The following is a 23,216-nucleotide window of genomic DNA, read 5'->3' as shown; positions in this document are numbered from 1 at the left end:
GGGCTAGGGTTAGGGTTAGGGGACGGGGACGGTTTAGGGTCCAGGTGAGGGTACGACAACGCTCTAGGGGGAGCGTACGTGTGAGGGCGCGGGTTAGTGTCAGCGTACGGGTTAGGATTAGGGGACGGCTGAGGGTCAGGCTTCGGGGAAGGGTTAGGGTTAGGGTTCGGGCTAGGGTTAGGGTTAGGGGACGGGGACGGTTTAGGGTCCAGGTGAGGGTACGACAACGCTCTAGGGGGAGCGTACGTGTGAGGGCGCGGGTTAGTGTCAGCGTACGGGTTAGGATTAGGGGACGGCTGAGGGTCAGGCTTCGGGGAAGGGTTAGGGTTAGGCTTCGGGCTAGGGTTAGGGTTAGGGGACGGGGACGGTTTAGGGTCCAGGTGAGGGTACGACAACGCTCTAGGGGGAGCGTACGTGTGAGGGCGCGGGTTAGTGTCAGCGTACGGGTTAGGATTAGGGGACGGCTGAGGGTCAGGCTTCGGGGAAGGGTTAGGGTTAGGGTTCGGGCTAGGGTTAGGGTTAGGGGACGGACACAGTTTAGGGTCCAGGTGAGGGTACGACAACGCTCTAGGGGGAGCGTACGTGTGAGGGCGTGGGTTAGTGTCAGCGTACGGGTTAGGATGAGGGGACGGCTGAGGGTCAGGCTTCGGGGAAGGGTTAGGGTTAGGGTTCGGGCTAGGGTTAGGGTTAGGGGACGGGGACGGTTTAGGGGCCAGGTGAGGGTACGACAACGCTCTAGGGGGAGCGTACGTGTGAGGGCGCGGGTTAGTGTCAGCGTACGGGTTAGGATTAGGGGACGGCTGAGGGTCAGGCTTCGGGGAAGGGTTAGGGTTAGGGTTCGGGCTAGGGTTAGGTTTAGGGGACGGGGACGGTTTAGGGGCAAGGTGAGGGTACGACAACGCTCTAGGGGGAGCGTACGTGTGAGGGCGCGGGTTAGTGTCAGCGTACGGGTTAGGATTAGGGGACGGCTGAGGGTCAGGCTTCGGGGAAGGGTTAGGGTTAGGGTTCGGGCTAGGGTTAGGGTTAGGGGACGGGGACGGTTTAGGGTCCAGGTGAGGGTACGACAACGCTCTAGGGGGAGCGTACGTGTGAGGGCGCGGGTTAGTGTCAGCGTACGGGTTAGGATTAGGGGACGGCTGAAGGTCAGGCTTCGGGCAAGTGTTAGGGTTAGGCTTCGGGCTAGGGTTATGGTTAGGGGATGGCGACGGGTTAGCGTCCAGGTGAGGGTACGACAACGCTCTAGGGGGAGCGTACGTGTGAGGGCGCGGGTTAGTGTCAGCGTACGGGTTAGGATTAGGGGACGGCTGAGGGTCAGGCTTCGGGGAAGGGTTAGGGTTAGGGTTCGGGCTAGGGTTAGGGTTAGGGGACGGGGACGGTTTAGGGTCCAGGTGAGGGTACGACAACGCTCTAGGGGGAGCGTACGTGTGAGGGCGCGGGTTAGTGTCAGCGTACGGGTTAGTATTAGGGGACGGCTGAGGGTCAGGCTTCGGGGAAGGGTTAGGGTTAGGGTTCGGGCTAGGGTTAGGGTTAGGGGACGGGGACGGTTTAGGGTCCAGGTGAGGGTACGACAACGCTCTAGGGGGAGCGTACGTGTGAGGGCGCAGGTCAGTGTCAGCGTACGGGTTAGGATTAGGGGACGGCTGAGGGTCAGGCTTCGGGGAAGGGTTAGGGTTAGGGTTCGGGCTAGGGTTAGGGGACGGGGACGGGGACGGTTTAGGGTCCAGGTGAGGGTACGACAACGCTCTAGGGGGAGCGTACGTGTGAGGGCGCGGGTTATTGTCAGCGTACGGGTTAGGATTAGGGGACGGCTGAGGGTCAGGCTTCGGGGAAGGGTTAGGGTTAGGGTTCGGGCTAGGGTTAGGGTTAGGGGACGGGGACGGTTTAGGGTCCAGGTGAGGGTACGACAACGCTCTAGTGGGAGCGTACGTGTGAGGGCGCGGGTTAGTGTCAGCGTACGGGTTAGGATTAGGGGACGGCTGAGGGTCAGGCTTCGGGGAAGGGTTAGGGTTAGGCTTCGGCCTAGGGTTAGGGTTCGGGGACGGGGACGGTTCAGGGTCCAGGTGAGGGTACGACAACGCTCTAGGGGGAGCGTACGTGTGAGGGCGCGGGTTAGTGTCAGCGTACGGGTTAGGATTAGGGGACGGCTGAGGGTCAGGCTTCGGGGAAGGGTTAGGGTTAGGCTTCGGCCTAGGGTTAGGGTTAGGGGACGGGGACGGTTCAGGGTCCAGGTGAGGGTACGACAACGCTCTAGGGTGAGCGTACGTGTGAGGGCGCGGGTTAGTGTCAGCGTACGGGTTAGGATTAGGGGACGGCTGAGGGTCAGGCTTCGGGGAAGGGTTAGGGTTAGGCTTCGGCCTAGGGTTAGGGTTAGGGGACGGGGACGGTTCATGGTCCAGGTGAGGGTACGACAACGCTCTAGGGGGAGCGTACGTGTGAGGGCGCGGGTTAGTGTCAGCGTACGGGTTAGGATTAGGGAACGGCTGAGGGTCAGGCTTCGGGGAAGGGTTAGGGTTAGTCTTCGGCCTAGGGTTAGGGTTAGGGGACGGGGACGGTTCAGGGTCCAGGTGAGGGTATGACAACGCTCTAGGGGGAGCGTACGTGTGAGGGCGCGGGTTAGTGTCAGCGTACGGGTTAGGATTAGGGGACGGCTGAGGGTCAGGCTTCGGGGAAGGGTTAGGGTTAGGCTTCGGCCTAGGGTTAGGGTTAGGGGACGGGGACGGTTCAGCGTCCAGGTGAGGGTACGACAACGCTCTAGGGGGAGCGTACGTGTGAGGGCGCGGGTTATTGTCAGCGTACGGGTTAGGATTAGGGGACGGCTGAGGGTCAGGCTTCGGGGAAGGGTTAGGGTTAGGGTTCGGGCTAGTGTTAGGGTTAGGGGACGGGGACGGTTTAGGGTCCAGGTGAGGGTACGACAACGCTCTAGGGGGAGCGTACGTGTGAGGGCGCGGGTTAGTGTCAGCGTACGGGTTAGGATTAGGGGACGGCTGAGGGTCAGGCTTCGGGGAAGGGTTAGGGTTAGGCTTCGGCCTAGGGTTAGGGTTAGGGGACGGCGACGGTTTAGGGTCCAGGTGAGGGTACGACAACGCTCTAGGGGGAGCGTACGTGTGAGGGCGCGAGTTAGTGTCAGCGTACGGGTTAGGATTAGGGGACGGCTGAGGGTCAGGCTTCGGGGAAGGGTTAGGGTTAGGCTTCGGCCTAGGGTTAGGGTTAGGGGACGGGGACGGTTCAGCGTCCAGGTGAGGGTACGACAACGCTCTAGGGGGAGCGTACGTGTGAGGGCGCGGGTTATTGTCAGCGTACGGGTTAGGATTAGGGGACGGCTGAGGGTCAGGCTTCGGGGAAGGGTTAGGGTTAGGGTTCGGGCTAGGGTTAGGGTTAGGGGACGGGGACGGTTTAGGGTCCAGGTGAGGGTACGACAACGCTCTAGGGGGAGCGTACGTGTGAGGGCGCGGGTTAGTGTCAGCGTACGGGTTAGGATTAGGGGACGGCTGAGGGTCAGGCTTCGGGGAAGGGTTAGGGTTAGGCTTCGGCCTAGGGTTAGGGTTAGGGGACGGCGACGGTTTAGGGTCCAGGTGAGGGTACGACAACGCTCTAGGGGGAGCGTACGTGTGAGGGCGCGAGTTAGTGTCAGCGTACGGGTTAGGATTAGGGGACGGCTGAGGGTCAGGCTTCGGGGAAGGGTTAGGGTTAGGGTTCGGGCTAGGGTTAGGGTTAGGGGACGGGGACGGTTTAGGGTCCAGGTGAGGGTACGACAACGCTCTAGGGGGAGCGTACGTGTGAGGGCGCGGGTTAGTGTCAGCGTACGGGTTAGGATTAGGGGACGGCTGAGGGTCAGGCTTCGGGGAAGGGTTAGGGTTAGGGTTCGGGCTAGGGTTAGGGTTAGGGGACGGGGACGGTTTAGGGTCCAGGTGAGGGTACGACAACGCTCTAGTGGGAGCGTACGTGTGAGGGCGCGGGTTAGTGTCAGCGTACGGGTTAGGATTAGGGGACGGCTGAGGGTCAGGCTTCGGGGAAGGGTTAGGGTTAGGCTTCGGCCTAGGGTTAGGGTTCGGGGACGGGGACGGTTCAGGGTCCAGGTGAGGGTACGACAACGCTCTAGGGGGAGCGTACGTGTGAGGGCGCGGGTTAGTGTCAGCGTACGGGTTAGGATTAGGGGACGGCTGAGGGTCAGGCTTCGGGGAAGGGTTAGGGTTAGGCTTCGGCCTAGGGTTAGGGTTAGGGGACGGGGACGGTTCAGGGTCCAGGTGAGGGTACGACAACGCTCTAGGGTGAGCGTACGTGTGAGGGCGCGGGTTAGTGTCAGCGTACGGGTTAGGATTAGGGGACGGCTGAGGGTCAGGCTTCGGGGAAGGGTTAGGGTTAGGCTTCGGCCTAGGGTTAGGGTTAGGGGACGGCGACGGTTTAGGGTCCAGGTGAGGGTACGACAACGCTCTAGGGGGAGCGTACGTGTGAGGGCGCGAGTTAGTGTCAGCGTACGGGTTAGGATTAGGGGACGGCTGAGGGTCAGGCTTCGGGGAAGGGTTAGGGTTAGGGTTCGGGCTAGGGTTAGGGTTAGGGGACGGGGACGGTTTAGGGTCCAGGTGAGGGTACGACAACGCTCTAGGGGGAGCGTACGTGTGAGGGCGCGGGTTAGTGTCAGCGTACGGGTTAGTATTAGGGGACGGCTGAGGGTCAGGCTTCGGGGAAGGGTTAGGGTTAGGGTTCGGGCTAGGGTTAGGGTTAGGGGACGGGGACGGTTTAGGGTCCAGGTGAGGGTACGACAACGCTCTAGGGGGAGCGTACGTGTGAGGGCGCAGGTCAGTGTCAGCGTACGGGTTAGGATTAGGGGACGGCTGAGGGTCAGGCTTCGGGGAAGGGTTAGGGTTAGGGTTCGGGCTAGGGTTAGGGGACGGGGACGGGGACGGTTTAGGGTCCAGGTGAGGGTACGACAACGCTCTAGGGGGAGCGTACGTGTGAGGGCGCGGGTTATTGTCAGCGTACGGGTTAGGATTAGGGGACGGCTGAGGGTCAGGCTTCGGGGAAGGGTTAGGGTTAGGGTTCGGGCTAGGGTTAGGGTTAGGGGACGGGGACGGTTTAGGGTCCAGGTGAGGGTACGACAACGCTCTAGTGGGAGCGTACGTGTGAGGGCGCGGGTTAGTGTCAGCGTACGGGTTAGGATTAGGGGACGGCTGAGGGTCAGGCTTCGGGGAAGGGTTAGGGTTAGGCTTCGGCCTAGGGTTAGGGTTCGGGGACGGGGACGGTTCAGGGTCCAGGTGAGGGTACGACAACGCTCTAGGGGGAGCGTACGTGTGAGGGCGCGGGTTAGTGTCAGCGTACGGGTTAGGATTAGGGGACGGCTGAGGGTCAGGCTTCGGGGAAGGGTTAGGGTTAGGCTTCGGCCTAGGGTTAGGGTTAGGGGACGGGGACGGTTCAGGGTCCAGGTGAGGGTACGACAACGCTCTAGGGTGAGCGTACGTGTGAGGGCGCGGGTTAGTGTCAGCGTACGGGTTAGGATTAGGGGACGGCTGAGGGTCAGGCTTCGGGGAAGGGTTAGGGTTAGGCTTCGGCCTAGGGTTAGGGTTAGGGGACGGGGACGGTTCATGGTCCAGGTGAGGGTACGACAACGCTCTAGGGGGAGCGTACGTGTGAGGGCGCGGGTTAGTGTCAGCGTACGGGTTAGGATTAGGGAACGGCTGAGGGTCAGGCTTCGGGGAAGGGTTAGGGTTAGTCTTCGGCCTAGGGTTAGGGTTAGGGGACGGGGACGGTTCAGGGTCCAGGTGAGGGTATGACAACGCTCTAGGGGGAGCGTACGTGTGAGGGCGCGGGTTAGTGTCAGCGTACGGGTTAGGATTAGGGGACGGCTGAGGGTCAGGCTTCGGGGAAGGGTTAGGGTTAGGCTTCGGCCTAGGGTTAGGGTTAGGGGACGGGGACGGTTCAGCGTCCAGGTGAGGGTACGACAACGCTCTAGGGGGAGCGTACGTGTGAGGGCGCGGGTTATTGTCAGCGTACGGGTTAGGATTAGGGGACGGCTGAGGGTCAGGCTTCGGGGAAGGGTTAGGGTTAGGGTTCGGGCTAGTGTTAGGGTTAGGGGACGGGGACGGTTTAGGGTCCAGGTGAGGGTACGACAACGCTCTAGGGGGAGCGTACGTGTGAGGGCGCGGGTTAGTGTCAGCGTACGGGTTAGGATTAGGGGACGGCTGAGGGTCAGGCTTCGGGGAAGGGTTAGGGTTAGGCTTCGGCCTAGGGTTAGGGTTAGGGGACGGCGACGGTTTAGGGTCCAGGTGAGGGTACGACAACGCTCTAGGGGGAGCGTACGTGTGAGGGCGCGAGTTAGTGTCAGCGTACGGGTTAGGATTAGGGGACGGCTGAGGGTCAGGCTTCGGGGAAGGGTTAGGGTTAGGCTTCGGCCTAGGGTTAGGGTTAGGGGACGGGGACGGTTCAGCGTCCAGGTGAGGGTACGACAACGCTCTAGGGGGAGCGTACGTGTGAGGGCGCGGGTTATTGTCAGCGTACGGGTTAGGATTAGGGGACGGCTGAGGGTCAGGCTTCGGGGAAGGGTTAGGGTTAGGGTTCGGGCTAGGGTTAGGGTTAGGGGACGGGGACGGTTTAGGGTCCAGGTGAGGGTACGACAACGCTCTAGGGGGAGCGTACGTGTGAGGGCGCGGGTTAGTGTCAGCGTACGGGTTAGGATTAGGGGACGGCTGAGGGTCAGGCTTCGGGGAAGGGTTAGGGTTAGGCTTCGGCCTAGGGTTAGGGTTAGGGGACGGCGACGGTTTAGGGTCCAGGTGAGGGTACGACAACGCTCTAGGGGGAGCGTACGTGTGAGGGCGCGAGTTAGTGTCAGCGTACGGGTTAGGATTAGGGGACGGCTGAGGGTCAGGCTTCGGGGAAGGGTTAGGGTTAGGGTTCGGGCTAGGGTTAGGGTTAGGGGACGGGGACGGTTCAGGGTCCAGGTGAGGTTACGACAACGCTCTAGGGGGAGCGTACGTGTGAGGGCGCGGGTTAGTGTCAGCGTACGGGTTAGGATTAGGGGACGGCTGAGGGTCAGGCTTCGGGGAAGGGTTAGGGTTAGGGTTCGGGCTAGGGTTAGGGTTAGGGGACGGGGACGGTTCAGGGTCCAGGTGAGGGTACGACAACGCTCTAGGGGGAGCGTACGTGTGAGGGTGCGGTTAGTGTCAGCGTACGGGTTAGGATTAGGGGACGGCTGAGGGTCAGGCTTCGGGGAAGGGTTAGGGTTAGGGTTCGGGCTAGGGTTAGGGTTAGGGGACGGGGACGGTTCAGGGTCCAGGTGAGGGTACGACAACGCTCTAGGGGGAGCGTACGTGTGAGGGCGCGGGTTAGTGTCAGCGTACGGGTTAGGATTAGGGGACGGCTGAGGGTCAGGCTTCGGGGAAGGGTTAGGGTTAGGCTTCGGCCTAGGGTTAGGGTTAGGGGAAGGGGACGGTTCAGGGTCCAGGTGAGGGTACGACAACGCTCTAGGGGGAGCGTACGTGTGAGGGCGCGGGTTAGTGTCAGCGTACGGGTTAGGATTAGGGGACGGCTGAGGGTCAGGCTTCGGGGAAGTGTTAGGGTTAGGCTTCGGCCTAGGGTTAGGGTTAGGGGACGGGGACGGTTCAGGGTCCAGGTGAGGGTACGACAACGCTCTAGGGGGAGCGTACGTGTGAGCGCGCGGGTTAGTGTCAGCGTACGGGTTAGGATTAGGGGACGGCTGAGGGTCAGGCTTCGGGGAAGGGTTAGGGTTAGGGTTCGGGCTAGGGTTAGGGTTAGGGGACGGGGACGGTTCAGGGTCCAGGTGAGGGTACGACAACGCTCTAGGGGGAGCGTACGTGTGAGGGCGCGGGTTAGTGTCAGCGTACGGGTTAGGATTAGGGGACGGCTGAGGGTCAGGCTTCGGGGAAGGGTTAGGGTTAGGGTTCGGGCTAGGGTTAGGGTTAGGGGACGGGGACGGTTCAGGGTCCAGGTGAGGGTACGACAACGCTCTAGGGGGAGCGTACGTGTGAGGGCGCGGGTTAGTGTCAGCGTACGGGTTAGGATTAGGGGACGGCTGAGGGTCAGGCTTCGGGGAAGGGTTAGGGTTAGGCTTCGGGCTAGGGTTAGGGTTAGGGGACGGGGACGGTTTAGGGTCCAGGTGAGGGTACGACAACGCTCTAGGGGGAGCGTACGTGTGAGGGCGCGGGTTAGTGTCAGCGTACGCGTTAGGATTATGGGACGGCTGAGGGTCAGGCTTCGGGGAAGGGTTAGGGTTAGGCTTCGGGCTAGGGTTAGGGTTAGGGGACGGGGACGGTTTAGGGTCCAGGTGAGGGTACGACAACGCTCTAGGGGGAGCGTACGTGTGAGGGCGCGGGTTAGTGTCAGCGTACGGGTTAGGAATAGGGGACGGCTGAGGGTCAGGCTTCGGGGAAGGGCTAGGGTTAGGGTTCGGGCTAGGGTTAGGGTTAGGGGACGGGGACAGTTTACGGTCCAGGTGAGGGTACGACAACGCTCTAGGGGGAGCGTACGTGTGAGGGCGTGGGTTAGTGTCAGCGTACGGGTTAGGATGAGGGGACGGCTGAGGGTCAGGCTTCGGGGAAGGGTTAGGGTTAGGGTTCGGGCTAGGGTTAGGGTTAGGGGACGGGGACGGTTTAGGGGCCAGGTGAGGGTACGACAACGCTCTAGGGGGAGCGTACGTGTGAGGGCGCGGGTTAGTGTCAGCGTACGGGTTAGGATTAGGGGACGGCTGAGGGTCAGGCTTCGGGGAAGGGTTAGGGTTAGGGTTCGGGCTAGGGTTAGGTTTAGGGGACGGGGACGGTTTAGGGGCAAGGTGAGGGTACGACAACGCTCTAGGGGGAGCGTACGTGTGAGGGCGCGGGTTAGTGTCAGCGTACCGGTTAGGATTAGGGGACGGCTGAGGGTCAGGCTTCGGGGAAGGGTTAGGGTTAGGGTTCGGGCTAGGGTTAGGGTTAGGGGACGGGGACGGTTTAGGGTCCAGGTGAGGGTACGACAACGCTCTAGGGGGAGCGTACGTGTGAGGGCGCGGGTTAGTGTCAGCGTACGGGTTAGGATTAGGGGACGGCTGAAGGTCAGGCTTCGGGCAAGTGTTAGGGTTAGGCTTCGGGCTAGGGTTAGGGTTAGGGGATGGCGACGGGTTAGCGTCCAGGTGAGGGTACGACAACGCTCTAGGGGGAGCGTACGTGTGAGGGCGCGGGTTAGTGTCAGCGTACGGGTTAGGATTAGGGGACGGCTGAGGGTCAGGCTTCGGGGAAGGGTTAGGGTTAGGGTTCGGGCTAGGGTTAGGGTTAGGGGACGGGGACGGTTTAGGGTCCAGGTGAGGGTACGACAACGCTCTAGGGGGAGCGTACGTGTGAGGGCGCGGGTTAGTGTCAGCGTACGGGTTAGTATTAGGGGACGGCTGAGGGTCAGGCTTCGGGGAAGGGTTAGGGTTAGGGTTCGGGCTAGGGTTAGGGTTAGGGGATGGGGACGGTTTAGGGTCCAGGTGAGGGTACGACAACGCTCTAGGGGGAGCGTACGTGTGAGGGCGCAGGTCAGTGTCAGCGTACGGGTTAGGATTAGGGGACGGCTGAGGGTCAGGCTTCGGGGAAGGGTTAGGGTTAGGGTTCGGGCTAGGGTTAGGGTTAGGGGACGGGGACGGTTTAGGGTCCAGGTGAGGGTACGACAACGCTCTAGGGGGAGCGTACGTGTGAGGGCGCGGGTTATTGTCAGCGTACGGGTTAGGATTAGGGGACGGCTGAGGGTCAGGCTTCGGGGAAGGGTTAGGGTTAGGGTTCGGGCTAGGGTTAGGGTTAGGGGACGGGGACGGTTTAGGGTCCAGGTGAGGGTACGACAACGCTCTAGTGGGAGCGTACGTGTGAGGGCGCGGGTTAGTGTCAGCGTACGGGTTAGGATTAGGGGACGGCTGAGGGTCAGGCTTCGGGGAAGGGTTAGGGTTAGTCTTCGGCCTAGGGTTAGGGTTAGGGGACGGGGACGGTTCAGGGTCCAGGTGAGGGTATGACAACGCTCTAGGGGGAGCGTACGTGTGAGGGCGCGGGTTAGTGTCAGCGTACGGGTTAGGATTAGGGGACGGCTGAGGGTCAGGCTTCGGGGAAGGGTTAGGGTTAGGCTTCGGCCTAGGGTTAGGGTTAGGGGACGGGGACGGTTCAGCGTCCAGGTGAGGGTACGACAACGCTCTAGGGGGAGCGTACGTGTGAGGGCGCGGGTTATTGTCAGCGTACGGGTTAGGATTAGGGGACGGCTGAGGGTCAGGCTTCGGGGAAGGGTTAGGGTTAGGGTTCGGGCTAGTGTTAGGGTTAGGGGACGGGGACGGTTTAGGGTCCAGGTGAGGGTACGACAACGCTCTAGGGGGAGCGTACGTGTGAGGGCGCGGGTTAGTGTCAGCGTACGGGTTAGGATTAGGGGACGGCTGAGGGTCAGGCTTCGGGGAAGGGTTAGGGTTAGGCTTCGGCCTAGGGTTAGGGTTAGGGGACGGCGACGGTTTAGGGTCCAGGTGAGGGTACGACAACGCTCTAGGGGGAGCGTACGTGTGAGGGCGCGAGTTAGTGTCAGCGTACGGGTTAGGATTAGGGGACGGCTGAGGGTCAGGCTTCGGGGAAGGGTTAGGGTTAGGCTTCGGCCTAGGGTTAGGGTTAGGGGACGGGGACGGTTCAGCGTCCAGGTGAGGGTACGACAACGCTCTAGGGGGAGCGTACGTGTGAGGGCGCGGGTTATTGTCAGCGAACGGGTTAGGATTAGGGGACGGCTGAGGGTCAGGCTTCGGGGAAGGGTTAGGGTTAGGGTTCGGGCTAGGGTTAGGGTTAGGGGACGGGGACGGTTTAGGGTCCAGGTGAGGGTACGACAACGCTCTAGGGGGAGCGTACGTGTGAGGGCGCGGGTTAGTGTCAGCGTACGGGTTAGGATTAGGGGACGGCTGAGGGTCAGGCTTCGGGGAAGGGTTAGGGTTAGGCTTCGGCCTAGGGTTAGGGTTAGGGGACGGCGACGGTTTAGGGTCCAGGTGAGGGTACGACAACGCTCTAGGGGGAGCGTACGTGTGAGGGCGCGAGTTAGTGTCAGCGTACGGGTTAGGATTAGGGGACGGCTGAGGGTCAGGCTTCGGGGAAGGGTTAGGGTTAGGGTTCGGGCTAGGGTTAGGGTTAGGGGACGGGGACGGTTCAGGGTCCAGGTGAGGTTACGACAACGCTCTAGGGGGAGCGTACGTGTGAGGGCGCGGGTTAGTGTCAGCGTACGGGTTAGGATTAGGGGACGGCTGAGGGTCAGGCTTCGGGGAAGGGTTAGGGTTAGGGTTCGGGCTAGGGTTAGGGTTAGGGGACGGGGACGGTTCAGGGTCCAGGTGAGGGTACGACAACGCTCTAGGGGGAGCGTACGTGTGAGGGTGCGGTTAGTGTCAGCGTACGGGTTAGGATTAGGGGACGGCTGAGGGTCAGGCTTCGGGGAAGGGTTAGGGTTAGGGTTCGGGCTAGGGTTAGGGTTAGGGGACGGGGACGGTTCAGGGTCCAGGTGAGGGTACGACAACGCTCTAGGGGGAGCGTACGTGTGAGGGCGCGGGTTAGTGTCAGCGTACGGGTTAGGATTAGGGGACGGCTGAGGGTCAGGCTTCGGGGAAGGGTTAGGGTTAGGCTTCGGCCTAGGGTTAGGGTTAGGGGAAGGGGACGGTTCAGGGTCCAGGTGAGGGTACGACAACGCTCTAGGGGGAGCGTACGTGTGAGGGCGCGGGTTAGTGTCAGCGTACGGGTTAGGATTAGGGGACGGCTGAGGGTCAGGCTTCGGGGAAGTGTTAGGGTTAGGCTTCGGCCTAGGGTTAGGGTTAGGGGACGGGGACGGTTCAGGGTCCAGGTGAGGGTACGACAACGCTCTAGGGGGAGCGTACGTGTGAGCGCGCGGGTTAGTGTCAGCGTACGGGTTAGGATTAGGGGACGGCTGAGGGTCAGGCTTCGGGGAAGGGTTAGGGTTAGGGTTCGGGCTAGGGTTAGGGTTAGGGGACGGGGACGGTTCAGGGTCCAGGTGAGGGTACGACAACGCTCTAGGGGGAGCGTACGTGTGAGGGCGCGGGTTAGTGTCAGCGTACGGGTTAGGATTAGGGGACGGCTGAGGGTCAGGCTTCGGGGAAGGGTTAGGGTTAGGGTTCGGGCTAGGGTTAGGGTTAGGGGACGGGGACGGTTCAGGGTCCAGGTGAGGGTACGACAACGCTCTAGGGGGAGCGTACGTGTGAGGGCGCGGGTTAGTGTCAGCGTACGGGTTAGGATTAGGGGACGGCTGAGGGTCAGGCTTCGGGGAAGGGTTAGGGTTAGGCTTCGGGCTAGGGTTAGGGTTAGGGGACGGGGACGGTTTAGGGTCCAGGTGAGGGTACGACAACGCTCTAGGGGGAGCGTACGTGTGAGGGCGCGGGTTAGTGTCAGCGTACGCGTTAGGATTATGGGACGGCTGAGGGTCAGGCTTCGGGGAAGGGTTAGGGCTAGGCTTCGGGCTAGGGTTAGGGTTAGGGGACGGGGACGGTTTAGGGTCCAGGTGAGGGTACGACAACGCTCTAGGGGGAGCGTACGTGTGAGGGCGCGGGTTAGTGTCAGCGTACGGGTTAGGAATAGGGGACGGCTGAGGGTCAGGCTTCGGGGAAGGGCTAGGGTTAGGGTTCGGGCTAGGGTTAGGGTTAGGGGACGGGGACGGTTTAGGGTCCAGGTGAGGGTACGACAACGCTCTAGGGGGAGCGTACGTGTGAGGGCGCGGGTTAGTGTCAGCGTACGGGTTAGGATTAGGGGACGGCTGAGGGTCAGGCTTCGGGGAAGGGTTAGGGTTAGGGATCGGGCTAGGGTTAGGGTTAGGGGACGGGGACGGTTTAGGGTCCAGGTGAGGGTACGACAACGCTCTAGGGCGAGCGTACGTGTGAGGGCGTGGGTTAGTGTCAGCGTACGGGTTAGGATTAGGGGACGGCTGAGGGTCAGGCTTCGGGGAAGGGTTAGGGTTAGGCTTCGGGCTAGGGTTAGGGTTAGGGGACGGGGACGGTTTAGGGTCCACGTGAGGGTACGACAACGCTCTAGGGGGAGCGTACGTGTGAGGGCGCGGGTTAGTGTCAGCGTACGGGTTAGGATTAGGGGACGGCTGAGGGTCAGGCTTAGGAGAAGGGTTAGGGTTAGGGTTCGGGCTAGGGTTAGGGTTAGGGGACGGGGACGGTTCAGGGTCCAGGTGAGGGTACGACAACGCTCTAGGGGGAGCGTACGTGTGAGGGTGCGGGTTAGTGTCAGCGTACGGGTTAGGATTAGGGGACGGCTGAGGGTCAGGCTTTGGGGAAGGGTTAGGGTTAGGCTTCGGGCTAGGGTTAGGGTTAGGGGACGGGGACGGTTTAGGGTCCAGGTGAGGGTACGACAACGCTCTAGGGGGAGCGTACGTGTGAGGGCGCGGGTTAGTGTCAGCGTACAGGTTAGGATTAGGGGACGGCTGAGAGTCAGGCTTCGGGGAAGGGTTAGGGTTAGGGTTCGGGCTAGGGTTAGGGTTAGGGGACGGGGACGGTTTAGGGTCCAGGTGAGGGTACGACAACGCTCTAGGGGGAGCGTACGTGTGAGGGCGCGGTTTAGTGTCAGCGTACGGGTTAGGATTAGGGGACGGCTGAGGGTCAGGCTTCGGGGAAGGGTTAGGGTTAGGGTTCGGGCTAGGGTTAGGGTTAGGGGACGGGGACGGTTTAGGGTCCAGGTGAGGGTACGACAACGCTCTAGGGGGAGCGTACGTGTGAGGGCGCGGGTTAGTGTCAGCGTACGGGTTAGGATTAGGGGACGGCTGAGGGTCAGGCTTCGGGGAAGGGTTAGGGTTAGGGTTCGGGCTAGGGTTAGGGTTAGGGGACGGGGACGGTTTAGGGTCCAGGTGAGGGTACGACAACGCTCTAGGGGGAGCGTACGTGTGAGGGCGCGGGTTAGTGTCAGCGTACGGGTTAGGATTAGGGGACGGCTGAGGGTCAGGCTTCGGGGAAGGGTTAGGGTTAGGGTTCGGGCTAGGGTTAGGGTTAGGGGACGGGGACGGTTCAGCGTCCAGGTGAGGGTACGACAACGCTCTAGGGGGAGCGTACGTGTGAGGGCGCGGGTTAGTGTCAGCGTATGGGTTAGGATTAGGGGACGGCTGAGGGTCAGGCTTCGGGGAAGGGTTAGGGTTAGGGTTCGGGCTAGGGTTAGGGTTAGGGGACGGGGACGGTTCAGGGTCCAGGTGAGGGTACGACAACGCTCTAGTGGGAGCGTACGTGTGAGGGCGCGGGTTAGTGTCAGCGTACGGGTTAGGATTAGGGGACGGCTGAGGGTCAGGCTTCGGGGAAGGGTTAGGGTTAGGCTTCGGCCTAGGGTTAGGGTTCGGGGACGGGGACGGTTCAGGGTCCAGGTGAGGGTACGACAACGCTCTAGGGGGAGCGTACGTGTGAGGGCGCGGGTTAGTGTCAGCGTACGGGTTAGGATTAGGGGACGGCTGAGGGTCAGGCTTCGGGGAAGGGTTAGGGTTAGGCTTCGGCCTAGGGTTAGGGTTAGGGGACGGGGACGGTTCAGGGTCCAGGTGAGGGTACGACAACGCTCTAGGGGGAGCGTACGTGTGAGGGCGCGGGTTAGTGTCAGCGTACGGGTTAGGATTAGGGGACGGCTGAGGGTCAGGCTTCGGGGAAGGGTTAGGGTTAGGCTTCGGCCTAGGGTTAGGGTTAGGGGACGGGGACGGTTCAGCGTCCAGGTGAGGGTACGACAACGCTCTAGGGGGAGCGTACGTGTGAGGGCGCGGGTTATTGTCAGCGTACGGGTTAGGATTAGGGGACGGCTGAGGGTCAGGCTTCGGGGAAGGGTTAGGGTTAGGGTTCGGGCTAGGGTTAGGGTTAGGGGACGGGGACGGTTTAGGGTCCAGGTGAGGGTACGACAACGCTCTAGTGGGAGCGTACGTGTGAGGGCGCGGGTTAGTGTCAGCGTACGGGTTAGGATTAGGGGACGGCTGAGGGTCAGGCTTCGGGGAAGGGTTAGGGTTAGGCTTCGGCCTAGGGTTAGGGTTCGGGGACGGGGACGGTTCAGGGTCCAGGTGAGGGTACGACAACGCTCTAGGGGGAGCGTACGTGTGAGGGCGCGGGTTAGTGTCAGCGTACGGGTTAGGATTAGGGGACGGCTGAGGGTCAGGCTTCGGGGAAGGGTTAGGGTTAGGCTTCGGCCTAGGGTTAGGGTTAGGGGACGGGGACGGTTCAGGGTCCAGGTGAGGGTACGACAACGCTCTAGGGGGAGCGTACGTGTGAGGGCGCGGGTTAGTGTCAGCGTACGGGTTAGGATTAGGGGACGGCTGAGGGTCAGGCTTCGGGGAAGGGTTAGGGTTAGGGTTCGGGCTAGGGTTAGGGTTAGGGGACGGGGACGGTTTAGGGTCCAGGTGAGGGTACGACAACGCTCTAGGGGGAGCGTATGTGTGAGGGCGCGGGTTAGTGTCAGCGTACGGGTTAGGATTAGGGGACGGCTGAGGGTCAGGCTTCGGGGAAGGGTTAGGGTTAGGGTTCGGGCTAGGGTTAGGGTTAGGGGACGGGGACGGTTTAGGGTCCAGGTGAGGGTACGACAACGCTCTAGGGGGAGCGTACGTGTGAGGGCGCGGGTTAGTGTCAGCGTACGGGTTAGGATTAGGGGACGGCTGAGGGTCAGGCTTCGGGGAAGGGTTAGGGTTAGGGTTCGGGCTAGGGTTAGGGTTAGGGGACGGGGACGGTTTAGGGGCCAGGTGAGGGTACGACGACGCTCTAGGGGGAGCGTACGTGTGAGGGCGCGGGTTAGTGTCAGCGTACGGGTTAGGATTAGGGGACGGCTGAGGGTCAGGCTTCGGGGAAGGGTTAGGGTTAGGGTTCGGGCTAGGGTTAGGGTTAGGGGACGGGGACGGTTTAGGGGCCAGGTGAGGGTACGACGACGCTCTAGGGGGAGCGTACGTGTGAGGGCGCGGGTTAGTGTCAGCGTACGGGTTAGGATTAGGGGACGGCTGAGGGTCAGGCTTCGGGGAAGGGTTAGGGTTAGGGTTCGGGCTAGGGTTAGGGTTAGGGGACGGGGACGGTTTAGGGTCCAGGTGAGGGTACGACAACGCTCTAGGGGGAGCGTACGTGTGAGGGCGCGGGTTAGTGTCAGCGTACGGGTTAGGATTAGGGGACGGCTGAAGGTCAGGCTTCGGGGAAGTGTTAGGGTTAGGCTTCGGGCTAGGGTTAGGGTTAGGGGATGGCGACGGTTTAGCGTCCAGGTGAGGGTACGACAACGCTCTAGGGGGAGCGTACGTGTGAGGGCGCGGGTTAGTGTCAGCGTACGGGTTAGGATTAGGGGACGGCTGAGGGTCAGGCTTCGGGGAAGTGTTAGGGTTAGGGTTCGGGCTAGGGTTAGGGTTAGGGGACGGGGACGGTTCAGGGTCCAGGTGAGGGTACGACAACGCTCTAGGGGGAGCGTACGTGTGAGGGCGCGGGTTAGTGTCAGCGTACGGGTTAGGATTAGGGGACGGCTGAGGGTCAGGCTTCGGGGAAGGGTTAGGGTTAGGCTTCGGGCTAGGGTTAGGGTTAGTGGACGGGGACGGTTTAGGGTCCAGGTGAGGGTACGACAACGCTCTAGGGGGAGCGTACGTGTGAGGGCGCGGGTTAGTGTCAGCGTACGGGTTAGGATTAGGGGACGGCTGAGGGTCAGGCTTCGGGGAAGGGTTAGGGTTAGGGTTCGGGCTAGGGTTAGGGTTAGGGGACGGGGACAGTTTAGGGTCCAGGTGAGGGTACGAAAACGCTCTAGGGGGAGCGTACGTGTGAGGGCGTGGGTTAGTGTCAGCGTACGGGTTAGGATTAGGGGACAGCTGAGGGTCAGGCTTCGGGGAAGGGTTAGGGTTAGGGTTCGGGCTAGGGTTAGGGTTAGGGGACGGGGACGGTTTAGGGGCCAGGTGAGGATACGACAACGCTCTAGGGGGAGCGTACGTGTGAGGGCGCGGGTTAGTGTCAGCGTACGGGTTAGGATTAGGGGACGGCTGAGGGTCAGGCTTCGGGGAAGGGTTAGGGTTAGGGTTCGGGCTAGGGTTAGGGTTAGGGGACGGGGACGGTTTAGGGGCAAGGTGAGGGTACGACAACGCTCTAGGGGGAGCGTACGTGTGAGGGCGCGGGTTAGTGTCAGCGTACGGGTTAGGATTAGGGGACGGCTGAGGGTCAGGCTTCGGGGAAGGGTTAGGGTTAGGGTTCGGGCTAGGGTTAGGGTTAGGGGACGGGGACGGTTTAGGGTCCAGGTGAGGGTACGACAACGCTCTAGGGGGAGCGTACGTGTGAGGGCGCGGGTTAGTGTCAGCGTACGGGTTAGGATTAGGGGACGGCTGAAGGTCAGGCTTCGGGGAAGTGTTAGGGTTAGGCTTCGGGCTAGGGTTAGGGTTAGGGGATGGCGACGGTTTAGCGTCCAGGTGAGGGTACGACAACGCTCTAGGGGGAGCGTACGTGTGAGGGCGCGGGTTAGTGTCAGCGTACGGGTTAGGATTAGGGGACGGCTGAGGGTCAGGCTTCGGGGAAGGGTTAGGGTTAGGGTTCGGGCTAGGGTTAGGGTTAGGGGACGGGGACGGTTTAGGGTCCAGGTGAGGGTACGACAACGCTCTAGGGGGAGCGTACGTGTGAGGGCGCGGGTTAGTGTCAGCGTACGGGTTAGGATTAGGGGACGGCTGAAGGTCAGGCTTCGGGGAAGTGTTAGGGTTAGGCTTCGGGCTAGGGTTAGGGTTAGGGGATGGCGACGGTTTAGCGTCCAGGTGAGGGTACGACAACGCTCTAGGGGGAGCGTACGTGTGAGGGCGCGGGTTAGTGTCAGCGTACGGGTTAGGATTAGGGGACGGCTGAGGGTCAGGCTTCGGGGAAGGGTTAGGGTTAGGGTTCGGGCTAGGGTTAGGGTTAGGGGACGGGGACGGTTCAGGGTCCAGGTGAGGGTACGACAACGCTCTAGGGGGAGCGTACGTGTGAGGGCGCGGGTTAGTGTCAGCGTACGGGTTAGGATTAGGGGACGGCTGAGGGTCAGGCTTCGGGGAAGGGTTAGGGTTAGGGTTCGGGCTAGGGTTAGGGTTAGGGGACGGGGACGGTTTAGGGTCCAGGTGAGGGTACGACAACGCTCTAGGGGGAGCGTACGTGTGAGGGCGCGGGTTAGTGTCAGCGTACGGGTTAGGATTAGGGGACGGCTGAGGGTCAGGCTTCGGGGAAGTGTTAGGGTTAGGGTTCGGGCTAGGGTTAGGGTTAGGGGATGGGGACGGTTTAGGGTCCAGGTGAGGGTACGACAACGCTCTAGGGGGAGCGTACGTGTGAGGGCGCAGGTCAGTTTCAGCGTACGGGTTAGGATTAGGGGACGGCTGAGGGTCAGGCTTCGGGGAAGGGTTAGGGTTAGGGTTCGGGCTAGGGTTAGGGTTAGGGGACGGGGACGGTTCAGGGTCCAGGTGAGGGTACGACAACGCTCTAGGGGGAGCGTACGTGTGAGGGCGCGGGTCAGTGTCAGCGTACGGGTTAGGATTAGGGGACGGCTGAGGGTCAGGCTTCGGGGAAGGGTTAGGGTTAGGGTTCGGGCTAGGGTTAGGGTTAGGGGACGGGGACAGTTTAGGGTCCAGGTGAGGGTACGACAACGCTCTAGGGGGAGCGTACGTGTGAGGGCGCGTGTTAGTGTCAGCGTACGGGTTAGGATTAGGGGACGGCTGAGGGTCAGGCTTCGGGGAAGGGTTAGGTTTAGGGTTCGGCCTAGGGTTAGGGTTAGGGGACGGGGACGGTTCAGGGTCCAGGTGAGGGTACGACAACGCTCTAGGGGGAGCGTACGTGTGAGGGCGCGGGTTAGTGTTAGCGTACGGGTTAGGATTAGGGGACGGCTGAGGGTCAGGCTTCGGGGAAGGGTTAGGGTTAGGGTTCGGGCTAGGGTTAGGGTTAGGGGACGGGGACGGTTTAGGGTCCAGGTGAGGGTACGACAACGCTCTAGGGGGAGCGTACGTGTGAGGGCGCGCGTTAGTGTCAGCGTACGGGTTAGGATTAGGGGACGGCTGAGGGTCAGGCTTCGGGGAAGGGTTAGGGTTAGGGTTCGGGCTAGGGTTAGGGTTAGGGGACGGGGACGGTTTAGGGTCCAGGTGAGGGTACGACAACGCTCTAGGGGGAGCGTACGTGTGAGGGCGCGGGTTAGTGTCAGCGTACGGGTTAGGATTAGGGGACGGCTGAGGGTCAGGCTTCGGGGAAGGGTTAGGGTTAGGGTTCGGGCTAGGGTTAGGGTTAGGGGACGGGGACGGTTTAGGGTCCAGGTGAGGGCACGACAACGCTCTAGGGGGAGCGTACGTGTGAGGGCGCGGGTTAGTGTCAGCGTACGGGTTAGGATTAGGGGACGGCTGAGGGTCAGGCTTTGGGGAACGGTTAGGGTTAGGGTTCGGGCTAGGGTTAGGGTTAGGGGACGGGGACGGTTTAGGGTCCAGGTGAGGGTACGACAACGCTCTAGGGGGAGCGTACGTGTGAGGGCGCGGGTTAGTGTCAGCGTACGGGTTAGGATTAGGGGACGGCTGAGGGTCAGGCTTCGGGGAAGGGTTAGGGTTAGGGTTCGGGCTAGGGTTAGGGTTAGGGGACGGGGACGGTTTAGGGTCCAGGTGAGGGTACGACAACGCTCTAGGGGGAGCGTACGTGTGGGGGCGCGGGTTAGTGTCAGCGTACGGGTTAGGATTAGGGGACGGCTGAGGGTCAGGCTTCGGGGAAGGGTTAGGGTTAGGGTTCGGGCTAGGGTTAGGGTTAGGGGACGGGGACGGTTTAGGGGCCAGGTGAGGGTACGACGACGCTCTAGGGGGAGCGTACGTGTGAGGGCGCGGGTTAGTGTCAGCGTACGGGTTAGGATTAGGGGACGGCTGAGGGTCAGGCTTCGGGGAAGGGTTAGGGTTAGGGTTCGGGCTAGGGTTAGGGTTAGGGGACGGGGACGTTTTAGGGTCCAGGTGAGGGTACGACAACGCTCTAGGGGGAGCGTACGTGTGAGGGCGCGGGTTAGTGTCAGCGTACGGGTTAGGATTAGGGGACGGCTGAGGGTCAGGCTTCGGGGAAGGTTTAGGGTTAGGGTTCGGGCTAGGGTTAGGGTTAGGGGACGGGGACGGTTTAGGGTCCAGGTGAGGGTACGACAACGCTCTAGGGGGAGCGTACGTGTGAGGGCGCGGGTTAGTGTCAGCGTACGGGTTAGGATTAGGGGACGGCTGAAGGTCAGGCTTCGGGGAAGTGTTAGGGTTAGGCTTCGGGCTAGGGTTAGGGTTAGGGGACGGGGACGGTTCAGGGTCCAGGTGAGGGTACGACAACGCTCTAGGGGGAGCGTACGTGTGAGGGCGCGGGTTAGTGTCAGCGTACGGGTTAGGATTAGGGGACGGCTGAGGGTCAGGCTTCGGGGAAGGGTTAGGGTTAGGGTTCGGGCTAGGGTTAGGGTTAGGGGACGGGGACGGTTCAGGGTCCAGGTGAGGGTACGACAACGCTCTAGGGGGAGCGTACGTGTGAGGGCATGGGTTAGTGTCAGCGTACGGGTTAGGATTAGGGGACGGCTGAGGGTCAGGCTTCGGGGAAGGGTTAGGGTTAGGGTTCGGGCTAGGGTTAGGGTTAGGGGACGGGGATGGTTCAGGGTCCAGGTGAGGGTACGACAACGCTCTAGGGGGAGCGTACGTGTGAGGGCGCGGGTCAGTGTCAGCGTACGGGTTAGGATTAGGGGACGGCTGAGGGTCAGGCTTCGGGGAAGGGTTAGGGTTAGGGTTCGGGCTAGGGTTAGGGTTAGGGGACGGGGACGGTTTAGGGTCCAGGTGAGGGTACGACAACGCTCTAGGGGGAGCGTACGTGTGAGGGCGCGGGTTAGTGTCAGCGTACGGGTTAGGATTAGGGGACGGCTGAGGGTCAGGCTTCGGGGAAGTGTTAGGGTTAGGGTTCGGGCTAGGGTTAGGGTTAGGGGACGGGGACGGTTCAGGGTCCAGGTGAGGGTACGACAACGCTCTAGGGGGAGCGTACGTGTGAGGGCGCGGGTTAGTGTCAGCGTACGGGTTAGGATTAGGGGACGGCTGAGGGTCAGGCTTCGAGGAAGGGTTAGGGTTAGGGTTCGGGCTAGGGTTAGGGTTAGGGGACGGGGACGGTTTAGGGTCCAGGTGAGGGTACGACAACGCTCTAGGGGGAGCGTACGTGTGAGGGCGCGGGTTAGTGTCAGCGTACGGGTTAGGATTAGGGGACGGCTGAGGGTCAGGCTTCGGGGAAGGGTTAGGGTTAGGGTTCGGGCTAGGGTTAGGGTTAGGGGACGGGGACGGTTTAGGGTCCAGGTGAGGGTACGACAACGCTCTAGGGGGAGCGTACGTGTGAGGGCGCGGGTTAGTGTCAGCGTACGGGTTAGGATTAGGGGACGGCTGAGGGTCAGGCTTCGGGGAAGGGTTAGGGTTAGGCTTCGGGCTAGGGTTAGGGTTAGGGGACGGGGACGGTTTAGGGTCCAGGTGAGGGTACGACAACGCTCTAGGGGGAGCGTACGTGTGAGGGCGCGGGTTAGTGTCAGCGTACGGGTTAGGATTAGGGGACGGCTGAGGGTCAGGCTTCGGGGAAGGGTTAGGGTTAGGGTTCGGGCTAGGGTTAGGGTTAGGGGACGGGGACAGTTTAGGGTCCAGGTGAGGGTACGACAACGCTCTAGGGGGAGCGTACGTGTGAGGGCGTGGGTTAGTGTCAGCGTACGGGTTAGGATTAGGGGACGGCTGAGGGTCAGGCTTCGGGGAAGGGTTAGGGTTAGGGTTCGGGCTAGGGTTAGGGTTAGGGGACGGGGACGGTTTAGGGGCCAGGTGAGGGTACGACAACGCTCTAGGGGGAGCGTACGTGTGAGGGCGCGGGTTAGTGTCAGCGTACGGGTTAGGATTAGGGGACGGCTGAGGGTCAGGCTTCGGGGAAGGGTTAGGGTTAGGGTTCGGGCTAGGGTTAGGTTTAGGGGACGGGGACGGTTTAGGGGCAAGGTGAGGGTACGACAACGCTCTAGGGGGAGCGTACGTGTGAGGGCGCGGGTTAGTGTCAGCGTACGGGTTAGGATTAGGGGACGGCTGAGGGTCAGGCTTCGGGGAAGGGTTAGGGTTAGGGTTCGGGCTAGGGTTAGGGTTAGGGGACGGGGACGGTTTAGGGTCCAGGTGAGGGTACGACAACGCTCTAGGGGGAGCGTACGTGTGAGGGCGCGGGTTAGTGTCAGCGTACGGGTTAGGATTAGGGGACGGCTGAAGGTCAGGCTTCGGGCAAGTGTTAGGGTTAGGCTTCGGGCTAGGGTTAGGGTTAGGGGATGGCGACGGGTTAGCGTCCAGGTGAGGGTACGACAACGCTCTAGGGGGAGCGTACGTGTGAGGGCGCGGGTTAGTGTCAGCGTACGGGTTAGGATTAGGGGACGGCTGAGGGTCAGGCTTCGGGGAAGGGTTAGGGTTAGGGTTCGGGCTAGGGTTAGGGTTAGGGGACGGGGACGGTTTAGGGTCCAGGTGAGGGTACGACAACGCTCTAGGGGGAGCGTACGTGTGAGGGCGCGGGTTAGTGTCAGCGTACGGGTTAGTATTAGGGGACGGCTGAGGGTCAGGCTTCGGGGAAGGGTTAGGGTTAGGGTTCGGGCTAGGGTTAGGGTTAGGGGACGGGGACGGTTTAGGGTCCAGGTGAGGGTACGACAACGCTCTAGGGGGAGCGTACGTGTGAGGGCGCAGGTCAGTGTCAGCGTACGGGTTAGGATTAGGGGACGGCTGAGGGTCAGGCTTCGGGGAAGGGTTAGGGTTAGGGTTCGGGCTAGGGTTAGGGTTAGGGGACGGGGACGGTTTAGGGTCCAGGTGAGGGTACGACAACGCTCTAGGGGGAGCGTACGTGTGAGGGCGCGGGTTATTGTCAGCGTACGGGTTAGGATTAGGGGACGGCTGAGGGTCAGGCTTCGGGGAAGGGTTAGGGTTAGGGTTCGGGCTAGGGTTAGGGTTAGGGGACGGGGACGGTTTAGGGTCCAGGTGAGGGTACGACAACGCTCTAGTGGGAGCGTACGTGTGAGGGCGCGGGTTAGTGTCAGCGTACGGGTTAGGATTAGGGGACGGCTGAGGGTCAGGCTTCGGGGAAGGGTTAGGGTTAGGCTTCGGCCTAGGGTTAGGGTTCGGGGACGGGGACGGTTCAGGGTCCAGGTGAGGGTACGACAACGCTCTAGGGGGAGCGTACGTGTGAGGGCGCGGGTTAGTGTCAGCGTACGGGTTAGGATTAGGGGACGGCTGAGGGTCAGGCTTCGGGGAAGGGTTAGGGTTAGGCTTCGGCCTAGGGTTAGGGTTAGGGGACGGGGACGGTT

Source organism: Globicephala melas, unplaced genomic scaffold, assembly GCF_963455315.2.
Source record: "Globicephala melas unplaced genomic scaffold, mGloMel1.2 SCAFFOLD_92, whole genome shotgun sequence".
NCBI lineage: Eukaryota > Metazoa > Chordata > Mammalia > Artiodactyla > Delphinidae > Globicephala > Globicephala melas.
Note: the sequence above shows the minus strand (reverse complement) of the source record.